The sequence below is a fragment of the Rhineura floridana genome, chromosome 15, assembly GCF_030035675.1.
Source record: "Rhineura floridana isolate rRhiFlo1 chromosome 15, rRhiFlo1.hap2, whole genome shotgun sequence".
NCBI classification, from domain to species: Eukaryota; Metazoa; Chordata; class Lepidosauria; order Squamata; family Rhineuridae; genus Rhineura; species Rhineura floridana.
Window position 1 is genome coordinate 13500536 of NC_084494.1, and position 12507 is coordinate 13513042.

Consider the following 12507-nt stretch of genomic DNA (forward strand, 5'->3'; position numbering starts at 1 on the left):
GGAAGCAAAGACCAATACGTTCAAGAAGGGCATTTGATGCGGGGGGATGGGGGTGAGGGGTGGGAGGTGGAGGTTAGGCAAAGATAAATATTTTCTCCCTTGAAAAAGTTTACAAACAACCACGATTGCAGATCTCACCCTGAGCGGCTGCCCAGTTTGCAGGCTGGCTAAAAATTAACCGCTGTTGCTGCTTCTGCTCAAATGCGCTTTTTTGCATCTGTGCAGTAGAAGTTGCAGGAGGCCCCCCCAACACCACACCATTGCTCTGATAGGTTCCTTTTTCCCGGGCTTTCCCCGGACATTCGCGCACATGCGCAACAGTGGAAATACGTGATTGGCTGAGAATGAGGGAAGGGATTTGGGGAACTGCCCAAGAACCGCTCATTAAACGCCCACAGCTGTAAAGTCCACGGTATTGCATCCAAGAGCCTGAAGGTACAGTGGATGATTCCCGGTTTAAAAAAGCAAATCGCATGATTTGCGGTATTGCAGGAGCATATTTAACTGCGCAAAAATGTGCAAAAGTGCACGGCGTCATATGGATGACTGAAAAATAATGAAAACACAAAGCGATCATGTCACACATTTTACAGTCGTCTGGATAAGCCCACTTTCTGAGCAACCGAAAAGACAACTGTACAAGTGGACATCACCAAATGGTCAACATAGGAATCAAAGTGATTACATAACAGGTAGCTGAAGATGGAGAAGTTTCTGCGAAAACAAGACCAGGAGCACACTGCGGTACAGATAATGATCTGGTTATATTGAAAATCAGAGTAAAGCTAAAGAAGAACAACAAAGCAATCATAATGTCAAAATATAATCTTAAATAACATCCCAGAAGAATATAAAGATCAAATAAGGAACAGATTTGAGGCTTTAAACTTAGTTGATAGAGAACCAGATGAACTATGGATTGAAATCAGAGACATAATCAGGGAAGAATGCAAAAAGACAATACCTCTAGTTAAAAAGAGAGAAGGACCTCAATGGATGACTGAAGAAACTCTTTAAATGGTTAAAGAGAGAAGGAAAGCAAAAGCAAAAGGAGATAGAAACATGGTGAGAACCCTGAATGCAGTAATACAGTGACTATTACGTAGGGACAAAGAGAACTATTACAATAGTTATTGTATAGAAATAGAAGACAACAAAAAGGGTAGAACAAGAGCCCTATTCCAAAAGATTAGAGAAATTATTGGACAATGTAAACCAAGAGCAGGGGAACACACTGACTGACTGAGATGAAATAAAAGGAAGATGGAAGCAATACACTGAAGAACTATATAAAAGAGATGCAAGGATGACAGATTCATTCATGGAGGAACGGTATGATGAAGAACCAGAAATTTTAGAATGTGAGGTGAAAGCTGCTCTTAAAATACTTGGAAGAAACAAATCAGCAGGAACAGATGGCATACCAATAGAGTTGCTACAAGCAGAGCTTGGAAAAGTTACTTTTTTGAACTACAACTCCCATCAGTCCAATCCAGTGGCCATGCTAGCTGGGGCTGATGGGAGTTGTAGTTCAAAAAAGTAACTTTTCCAAGCTCTGGAGCCTACAAGTTACTGAGACTGAATCCGTCCAAATTTTGACAAAAAATTGTCAAGAAATACGGAAAACTAAACAATGGCCCACAGACTGGAAGCATTTGATATATATCCCAATTCCAAAGAAAGGGGATCCCAGGGAATGCAGTAATTATCGAACTATTGCCTTAATATCCCATGCAAGTAAAGTAATGCTCAAGATTCTACAACAAAGACTTTTACCATATATGGATTGAGAAATGCCAGATGTCTAAGCTAGATTTAGAAAAGGAAGAGGTACCTGAGATCATATTGCAAACATACATTGGATAATGGAACAGACCAAGGAATTTCAGAAGGAAATCACCTTGTGCTTTATAGATTACAGCAAAACCTTTGACTGTGTAGATCATGAAAAACTATGGAATGCATTAAAAGAAATGGGGGTGCCACAGCATCTGACTGTCCTTTACTTTGTTCTGTAGCATCTGTACCTTTACTCTGGACAAGAGGCAACTGTGAGGACAGAATATGAAGAAACCGATTGGTTCCCAATGTGAAAGGGTGTGAGACAGAGGTATATTTTATCATCCTATTTGTTTAATCTTTATGCAGATCATACAGAAAGCAGAATTGGACCAAGATGAAGGTGTGAAAATTGGAGGGAGAAAAATCAATAATTTAAGATATGCAGATGATACCAGACTACTAGCAGAAAACAGTAATGATTTGAAACAATTGCTTTGGAAAGTTAAAGAGGAAAGCACAAAAGCAAGACTACAGCTGAACGTCAAGAAGACTAAAGTAATGACAATGGAAGATTTATGTAACTTTAAAGTTGACAACGAGGACATTGAACTTGTCAAGGATTATCAATACCTTGGCACAGTAGTTAACCAAAATGGAGACAATAGTCAAGAAACTAGAAGAAGGCTAGGACTGGTGAGGGCAGCTATGAGAGAATTAGAAAGGGTCCTCATATGCAAATATGTACAGTATAACTGAACACTAAAGTCAGGATCATTCAGACCATGGTATTCCCGATCTCTGTGTATGGATGTGAAAGCTGGACAGTGAAAAAAGTGGATAAGAGAAAAATCAACTCATTTGAAATGTGGTGTTGGAGGAGAGCTTTGCGCATACCATGGACCGCGAAAAAGACAAATAATTGGGTGTTAGAACGAATTAAACCAGAACTATCACTAGAAGCTAAAATGATGAAACTGAGGTTATCATACGTTGGATGCATAATGAGAAGACATGATTCATTAGAAAAGATAATACTGCTGGAAAAAACAAGGGAGTAGAAAAAGAGGAAAGCCAAACAAGAAATGGATTGATTCTATAAAGGAAGCTACAGACTTGAACTTACAAGATTTGAACAGGGTGGTTCATGACAGATGCTCTTGGAGGTCACTGATTCATAGGGTCGCCATAAGTCGTAATCGACTTGAAGGCACATAACAAACAAAACAACAACAAATATACTAAATCCATCTCATAGAATCATAGAGTTGGAAGGGGCCTTGTAGGCCATCGAGTCCAACCCCCTGCTCACAGCAGGAAATCCACAGCTAGAGCATCTCCCGCAGATAGCTGTCCAGCCTCTCCTTGAAGACATCCAGTGAAGGGGATCCCACCACCTCCCTAGGCAGTCGGTTCCATTGCCAAACTGCCCTTACTGTCAAGAAGTTCCTTCTAATGTCCAATCTGAATCTACGCTCCTGCAACTTAAAACCATTAGACCTAGTCCTACCCTCTGGGGCAGCAGAGAACAAATCTGTACCCTCCTCTATGTGACAGCCCTTCAGGTACTTAAAGAGTGCAATCATCTGATGCCGTTATACATATTTTATTTCATTTCATATAAAATGTTATGTCACATGTCATAAGACTCCTATAGGGTGTTTTGCTGCAACTGCTCTGTGGAAATTGTTACAAGCTTCTTAGTTGCTTTTTGCTGCAATAGGCAGGGTAGAATAACAATATAAATAAATAAATACATTTCTTCTACGTAAATTCCTAAGTGTGGCCATTAGGGGCCGTCCCACAAACACAAGCGCACTGCTCTAACCCATCTCTGACAAGCTCTGCGCACTTCAAGCAAGCTTAACTGGTAGTCTTAAAGAGGCCACTTAGCCAGCCAATGGCCTGCCTTGCCCTTCTCCCCGCCAGCCAGCCGCCAGCCTGAGCGAGGTTTCCGGGGTGGTGAGTGGCAGCTACCCGATCAAATCGGATGCTTGTTTTTGAGGAGCGAAACCCAGCCCTGCCTTCCAAGCTTGGGGAGGGGGAGAGAGCGAGAAGCATTCCGAGGGTTGGTTTGTTTTTGGCGTAAAGGTCGCCTTGCATGCTGGTTACGCTTGCGAAGAATCACCCTGTGGGGCGTCCTTTAAGCAGCAAGCGTAAGCAAGGTGAGCTTTTTGGGTGCTTTTGTCGAGGAAGTCGGATTTTGGCATGGGTTTAGAAAAGCATTGAAATGTGTTTTTCCTATGATGTTTGCAATCTTATTTAATAATTCTGTTGTACTGTTACTGTTAGATGCTGCTTAAATCATCATCATCATCAAAATAGTCAATAAACTTCTCATCTGCTTATTGATAAAGCTTTTCATAAATGGAGAAGTTGAAATGTTCCTCTAGATCAACCAGGAAGTCAACATGGGAAAACCTGGCGTTTAATTAAATTTGGTTAATTCTCTCGTTTTAAATTCTGCCTTTTTGAGAAGTTTCCTAACCGAAAGGTTCTCATAATAAAGGACAGGGGTGGCAATGTTAAGTCTATCGCAGCAAGGAACCAGCAAAAGGGTCTTGTGGTGCCTTTTGAAAGAGGAGCCGATTGATTGTGGCTTCTATGGGCCAGAGGCCCCGAGCTCACCTGGTGCAGTGCATGACGTGGTCAGGCATGAACATAAGCAAAAGATTAGATTTTTAGTGGGGCTAAAGCAGAGAGGACAGTAGGTGTGTGAGAAAGTGCTATGCCATTGAATACCAGATCCAGAGGCATAATAGCTGGAACATAGGAAGTTACCACTTACCAAGCCAAGAACTGGTCCTTCTTGCTCAGTATTATTTATATTAACTAGCCGTAGCTGTCCAGCATTTCAGGCTGAGGTTTGTCCCCATCCTACTTGGAGATGCTGGAAATTGAACCTGGGACCTTTTGCATACAAAGCACATGCTCTTCCCCTGAGCCATGGCCCTTCCCCAAATCCTGTGTGTGCCCAGTTTATGCTATTAAGTGGGAATAGGTAGGTAAAATGAACAGCCTTCAAGTCCATCCCGACTTATGGCGACCCTATGAATAGAGCTTTCCTGGTAAGTGGTATTCAGAGGGGGTTTACCATTGCCTTCCTGTGAGGCTGAGAGGCAGTGACTGGCCCAAGGTCACCCAGTGAGCTTCATGGCTGTGTCGGGATTCGAACCCTGGTCTCCCAGGTTGTAGTCCCACCTTAACCACTACACCACACTGGCTCTCATAGGTAGGTAGGTCCCATTGAATTCAGTGGGGCTTCTGCTGTTAGTTGTTCCCTGTGTGTTTCAGAAGTCCGACCAGATGTGAAGGATTTAGTGTTGTGGGTCCCATGCTGTGGAATATTCTTCTGGCCAAGGTTCAGCAGGCATTCTTCCTGCTAACCTTCAGACGTCTCTTGAAGACTTATTTCATGTAGACAGGACTGTTCAGCTGTTTAAACCTTTTTAAGATCAGTCAGTCACTTTTATGATTATTCTGTATTGTATCTGTAGTATTTTATGTTTTTTGCACTTGTACATTTTGTTGTACACTGCCCTGATAGTCTATATGAGGGATGGTCTATAATTATTATTTTTTATAATTAAAAAGCACAGATAATTGTGCTGAAAAGAGTTGGTGGTGCGGATCACTGATTTGCTTTCCCTAAGCCCCATAACAGAAGAGTTGCCGCAACAGCAGTGGGAGGCTCAAATTTGGTATGTTATGTAGCGCAAAGAAGTAAACTTTTATTTATAGCTGGATGGGATCCCTGTACTTAGAACCCTGGGTTTATAAAAATATTTTAAGTTTTGTGCTTTTGGCTGAAGCACTGAGATGAGAATCCATACATTCCTAAAAGATTAGTCTGTGGGAGAAAGACGTAGTGGCAGCCGTCTTGATGTGAACTTGGATCGATGACTAAAACAATTATTTGCTTGCAGATATGTAGAGTAGAACCAGGGCTAGACAGTTGATAAGGAATCATACTGTGTTGGTGTTTCCAGTAAGATAGCTGCCTCTGGGGGAAGAAGCTGCAGAGACCTAGCCTCTCCCCCCCCCAAAAAAATATACATTGGTATCTTCCCTGATTTTTTTTAGGTAATTCACTAGCCCTTTTATTTATTGAGAGGTAAGGTAAAGCACACAAACAATATTCCACCTGTTATTTTAGGCAATATGTGCTGCTGCTGCTAGTAGTAGTAGTAGTAGTAGTAGCAGCAGCAGCAGCAGCAGTAGTAGTGCTAGTAGTGACTCTCCTCCCATATTCCAGTAATTCCAGCCAATGAGTGCAAAGTTTTGTTGTTGTTGTTATGTGCCTCCAAGTCGACTACGACTTATGGCGACCCTATGAATCAGTGACCTCCAAGAGCATCTGTCGTCAACCACCCTGTTCAGATCTTGTAAGTTCAGGTCTGTGGCTTCCTTTATGGAATCAATCCATCTCTTCTTTGGCCTTCCTCTTTTTCTATTTCCTTCTGTTTTTCCAAGCATTATTATCTTTTCTAATGAATCATGTCTTCTCATTATGTGTCCAAAGTATGATAACCTCCGTTTCATCATTTTAGCTTCTAGTGATAGTTCTGGTTTAATTTGTTCTAACACCCAATTATTGGTCTTTTTTGCAGTCCATGGTATCCGCAAAGCTCTTCTCCAACACCACATTTCAAATGAGTTGATTTTTCTCTTATCAGCTTTTTTCACTGTCCAACTTTCACATCCATACATAGAGATCGGAAATACCATGGTCTGAATGAAGTGCAAAGTTACAGGGGTGATTTAAGAGCATCTGGGCATTTAATGTATATATTTAAAATTATTTAATGGATGATGTTAAAATAAACACATTAGACCAACCTTTCCCAACCAGTGTGCCTCCAGATGTTGTTGGACCACAACTCCCATCAGCCTCAGCCAGCATTGCCAATGGTCAAGAAAGATGGGAATTGTGGTCCAACAACATCTGGAGGCACACTGGTTGGGAAAGGCTGCATTAGACTGTGTGAAGCTTTTAGCTCCCAGATTTGACTTGCGATTGGTGATATGGGGCGGCAAGTTTTACAGTCGAGAATTTTCTATTTCGTAAGTGCATTAGTATCAAAAAATGGATGCCTATTGCAAATACAATATTAGGCGAGCTTGGCAGTTTCACAGTTTTTAAGGCACGTGGGAGCACTCCTTGTTTGCTAAATACAAATAAAATAAATGTTAAATTAGATGACTCCCTATAGATGACAGGTTAGAGAACATGTGGCCTTCCAGATGTTGCTGAACTACAGCTCCCATCATCCCTGGCCTATAGCCATGCTGGCTGGGGCTGATGGGAGTTGGAGTCCAGCAACATCTGGAGGGTCACAGGCTCCCCACCCCTGCCCTAGAGTGTTAGAAATGTTTCCAATGCAAACTGAAAACTAACCGATGCAAATTATGCCAATTTGAATAGGAAAATTTTTCAGTTCAAAATTTTCTGGGAAACCCACATTGCTACTTGCCATGGTCTCTTCAGTCCTTTGATTCCCCGACACATTATTTCTGCCAGTAGATCTTTTCCACCTTGGGCCATTTAAAACAGGACTCAGACTGCGTCCACACCATTCATTTAAAGCACCTCCCCCCCAAAAAAAATGCATCCTGGAAACTAGATTGTTAAGGATGTTGTAGATTGTTAAGTAGATTTGTGAAGGGTAAACTACAGTTCCCAGGATTCTTTGGATGGGGATATGCTTTAAATGAACGCTGTGTACGCAGACTCTGACACAGAAAAGACTGAGTCAGTATGGCATTGGGGGCCTAGAATGCTGGGACCAGGCTTAATGGATGAAAATATGAATGAATACAAAACCGCCTGTGAGTCAGACACTTGGTCCATCTTCTAGACCAGTAGTGACTGCTGCTTTACAGTGGTTCTCCAGGATCTCAGGGAAGGGCTTTGCCCATCACCTGCTACCTGACCTAGCTGCCAAGGAGAGAGCCTGGTGCTTTCTATATGCAAAGCATGTGCAAACCATTGAGCGACGCCCCCCCTCCCCAAACCTTGAAACGTTTACAAGGGCATCCTGTGAAATTTGTATGATTTGGACCTAGAACTCTCAGCGATTGATGTTCATGTCTAAACCATGGATTGCTGCCATTGCAATTATCTCTGCGCAGACTCCAGTAGGTATGTGTAAGTTGCTTGTACTCTTACAACTGGTACAGTTGCAGCTCTGTAGCATCGTATGCAGGCTTTAGCGTAGCCTGTTTTAATTAATGAGGCACCTTAGAGAGCACTCCATACTTACTGGGATTGTAAGGCAGCAAGGGTAGAACAGATGTTGAGAGTGGTCATAGTGTGTTTACTGTGGGAATAGCAGTATCTATCGCAGCCTATGTTATCAAGTGGCAAGATCCAGGCTTTGAGTGGCAAGGTGTTGACAGTGTTAGGAGCATAGGGTTATCGCCAACAAAGTGGTTCCATTCATGCCAGGACTTACGCTTGCACAACAGAATTTCCTCTCCCCCTTCTCTCCCCTCGCCTGCCCAGATTTGCTCTGGAGGGTTAGGGGAATCCTCAGAAGAGTTTTTTGGGGGGTTGCACAGGGGAAAGAAAGGGAGGGAAAGTTCCACTGCAGTAGTGGCTGGTGGCTCCGTGTCAGTGCAGCAGTGGAATCCGCTCCAGGTTTTATTCCGAACTTTCAAGGAGCTTGCACCTTAGACAGCTCCTTGAAAGTTTGGACTAAAACCTGGAGCGGATTCCACTGCCACACTGTCATGGAGCCACTAGCCACCTCTGTTCCATTGCACAAGTGGACGTCCTTGCATAAGCTAGATGACTGTGTTGGATGCAACACATAGGAAGCTGCCTTATACCAAGCAGGAGCATTGTTAGAATCAGCATGACTATAGATGTTTGCATGGCAATAAGCTCCGCTGAACTCATTGGTGCTTGCTTCTGAATATCATAGGAACCTGCCTCATACCAAGTCAGACAAATGGTCCATCTGGCTCAGTATTGTCTCTACTGACTAGAGGCAGCTCCATGGTTGCAGACAGGGGACATCCACAGCCTTACCTGGAGATTCTAGGGATTGAACATGGGACTTTGGCCACTTCTGCACCAGACATCTAAAGTGCTATCTTTCCCCCAAAGAATCCTAGGAACTGTAGCTTGTTAAGGGGGCTGAGAGTTGTTAGGAGTCCCCTCTTCCCCTCACAGAGCTACAATTAACAATCATCCCCTCCTCCCAGGGAATTTTGGGAATTGAAGCTCTGTGAGGGGAAGAGGGGTCTCCTAACAACTCTCAGCACCCTTAATAAATTACACTTCCCAGGATTCTTTGAGAGAAACTGTGACTATTTAAAGTGGTATAAGAGTGCTTTAAATGTGTGGTGCAGATGTGGCCCTTTATGCATGCAAAGCAGGTGCTCTACCACTGAGCTGCAGCTGTTTTTTTGGTGGTGTACACTTGCTAAAGAGAAAAAAAACACACCTGAGCTATGAATTTGGAAATCCATTTGAAATCCTGCCTTTCAAATCCTGCCACATTAGCGGCCTAAGGCAGAGTACTGTCTCCCAGCCTCAGTTCTTCCTCAGTTGGACAGTTAAAAAAGCAGATAAGAAAAGATCAACTCATTTGAAATGCGGTGTTGGAGGAGAGCATTGTGCATACCACGGACTGTGAAAAAGACAAATAATTGGGTGTTAGAACAAATTAAACCAGAACTGTCACTAGAAGCTAAAATGATGAAACTGAGGTTATCATACTTTGGAAACATAATGAGAAGACATGATTCACTAGAGAAGACAATAATTTTGGGAAAAACAGAAGGGGGTAGAAAAAGAGGAAGCCAAACAAGAGATGGATTGATTCCATAAAGGAAGCCACAGACCTGAACTTACAAGATCTGAACAGGGTGGTTCATGACAGATGCTGTTGGAGGTCACTGATTCATAGGGTCACCATAAGTCGTAGTCGACTTGAAGCACATAACAACAACAACACTGATCAATCTAGATAGGTAAATACTTGCATCAGCCACTAGCCATTGCAATTTGTGTTCAAACTACAAACATATATAAACACAACTAAGCAGGTAAAATAATACTGGTCTACCTTGCGAGATGTTGATTTTCAGTGACCAGTAAAATCCCATCTTTTGATCCTAGGATCTCCCAGGTAGGTTGCAAATAAAACTTTTTAAAAAGCAATAGTTAAAATAGCAATGCAGTGTTTTTAAAATAACAACTTCTGCAGCACAAAATGCCTGTGTTTGCAGTTTGCCAGAGATCATATAGTGAGACAACCAGACGGGTCCCTCTTGGGAGGAAATTCCAGAACCTGACTGAGGTATTTCAAAGCCATTGGGGCAGGCAGTGGTTATGTTTTTGCAATATTGTCCCCCAACCTTCATGCTCCTTTTTGGGGAGGGAAGAAGCTGGTGTAAGGCCCACCAGTGGGGCACACAGTCCTGCCTTCTAAGCATTGTAAGTGGAGAGGCCTATTGTAGAGTTATATTCTAGAGTTGGAAAAGGTTCAGAAAAGGGCAATCAGAACGATCAAGAGGATGGAGCGACTCCCCTAGGAGGAAAGGTTGCAGCCTTTGGGGCTTTTTAGTTTAGAGAAAAGGTGAGTCAGAGGCGACATGATAGAAGTGTATAAAATTGCGCATGGCATGGAAAAAGTAGATAGAGAAAAGTTTTTCTCCCTTTCTCACAACACTGGAACTCGTGGAAATTCAATGAAGCTGAATGTTGGAAGATTCAGGACAGACAAAAGAAAGGACTTCTTCACACAGGGCATAGCTGAACTATGGAGGTTGCTCCCACGAGAGGCAGTGATGGCCACCAACGTGGATGGCTTTAAAAGAGGATTAGACAAATTCACGGAGGAGAAGGCTATCAATGGTTACTAGCCATGATGGCTGTGCTCCGCCACCCTAGTCAGAGGCAATATGAAAGCCAGTTGCCGGAAGCCACAGGAGGGGAGGGTGCTCTTGCGCTCAGGTCCTGCTTCTGGGCTTCCCATGGGCATCTGGTTTGGCCACTGTGAGAACAGGATGCAGGACTAGATGGGCCACTGGCCTGATCCAGCAGGCTCTTCTGATGTTCTTAGGCTCCATCACTGCCGCAGGTCATCTTGGTGCACTGAGATTGTAGATTTTTTAAAGCATTTTCCTGGTCCTTCAGGTCTGGTTCGGATGCCCTTTTGCAGGTTTAGGCAACTGGGGGAAAGGACCTTTTAAGGAGTGGCATTTTACCTTTGCAGTGCCCCCCCCCCAGTTTAGGGACACATCTTTTGTTTTTTATTTTAAAATAGAGCTTCTTTGTTTAATAACTGTTAAACAGTAAAACATCTGAGCTTGTCCTGTGCTAGGCCTCACCCAGCACCACAACACTGACTAACTTCAGTAACTAAATCAGTCTCGGGAGGCATCTTTTGTTACTAACTTTCCAGTGTCAAGTTAAACTCTTCTCTGGTTTTTAACTGAATATTATACCAGCTGATCTGCTTATTTAGTGACTTTAATTGTTTAATTGATTGCTTTATTGAGTGTTGCTGCTGCTTGTGCTGTTCCAGTGCCCTGTTTGCACAGCATGACGTATCATGAACAAGTGGGGTGTGGGTGTGTGTGCACGTTGATGGATCTCTCCCATTTTGCTCTGATTTTTCTCAAGCTGGGAACAACAAACTACAAGCCTTGGCTTACCGTGACCTGAAACACCATCACTGTTTATTCCTCCCCCGCTCCCAAAAAATGAATAGTTTTTTCTTTTATTCATCGACATACTTTTCATAAAAAATATAGCAAGGCAGGGTACAACATATGAAAGCAACTTTGCTAAAAGCATCAGTAAAAGCCGGTTGAGGAAACAATAATTCATGGGTTTTATCCAGTGTTCGTCCTAATCTGAAAAAAACCCATTGAAATTAATAGACATTTGTTAAATCTATATCCTTCTAAAGAAGGCCAGGGCAGCAAACACACAAACAATTTTACACCAGTATTATTTAATCTACACTGGCTTCCAGTAGTTTTCCGGGCCCAATTCAAGGTGTTGGTGTTAACCTTTAAATCCCTATACGTTTTCGGTCCGGTTTATCTGAAGGAGCGCCTCCAGCGTCACCAACTATGCCGCCCGACAAGATCAGCCACGCAGGGCCTTCTCTCAATCCCACCAACAAAAGTGGCTAGGTTGGTGGGGACTAGAGAGAGGGCTTTTTCGGTGGCGGCCCCCACTCTCTGGAATTCCCTCCCGTTCGATCTTCGACATGCCCCTTCCCTGGATGCCTTCCGCCGAGCCTTAAAAACTTGGCTGGTCAGGCCTTTGGGACTATTGGGATGGGCTAATTATATACTCAATGCCCGTTGCTATGTATTACATTTGCTGCTATTTGTCACTGTTGATTATTTGCATTTTATTGTATTTACTGTAATTACTGTATTATTGTATTTTATTGAATTTGTTATGTACGCCGCCTAGAGTGGCTTCGGCCAGATAGGTGGCCTAAAAATTAAATTATTATTATTATTATTAAAAAGCGTTGAATACAACCTCACATTTGAAAAGCCTGTCTGAATAACACAGTTTTCCGTAGCCATCTGAAAGTAGACAGGGATGGTTCCTGCCAAGCCTTTGCTGGCAGGGAGTTCCGCAGGGCAGGGCCTGCCATGCTAAAAGCTCAGTCCCTAGTAAAGTTTTAGTTCTTAATGCTGTTCTTATGAGCTCTTTGGAGACTGCAATGGAAAAACCAGTCTATCGGTATT

The 12507-nt window shown here is 42.9% G+C and overlaps 1 protein-coding gene across 4 annotated transcripts in view; it reads left to right on the top strand.

Annotated features, from left to right (window-relative positions):
- Nucleotides 1–3783: 3783 nt before the first annotated feature.
- The window catches only part of NIPAL3 (NIPA like domain containing 3), a 29389-nt gene continuing 20665 nt past the window's right edge, over nt 3784–12507 (top strand). For 3 of the 4 annotated variants that reach the window (XM_061597061.1, XM_061597064.1, XM_061597062.1), the window contains exon 1: nt 3785–3944. The gene's annotated coding sequence lies outside the window, so the exon portion shown is untranslated. Of the gene's footprint in view, nt 3945–12507 lie in introns of all 4 variants that reach the window. The other variant, XM_061597063.1, reaches the window with a different exon arrangement.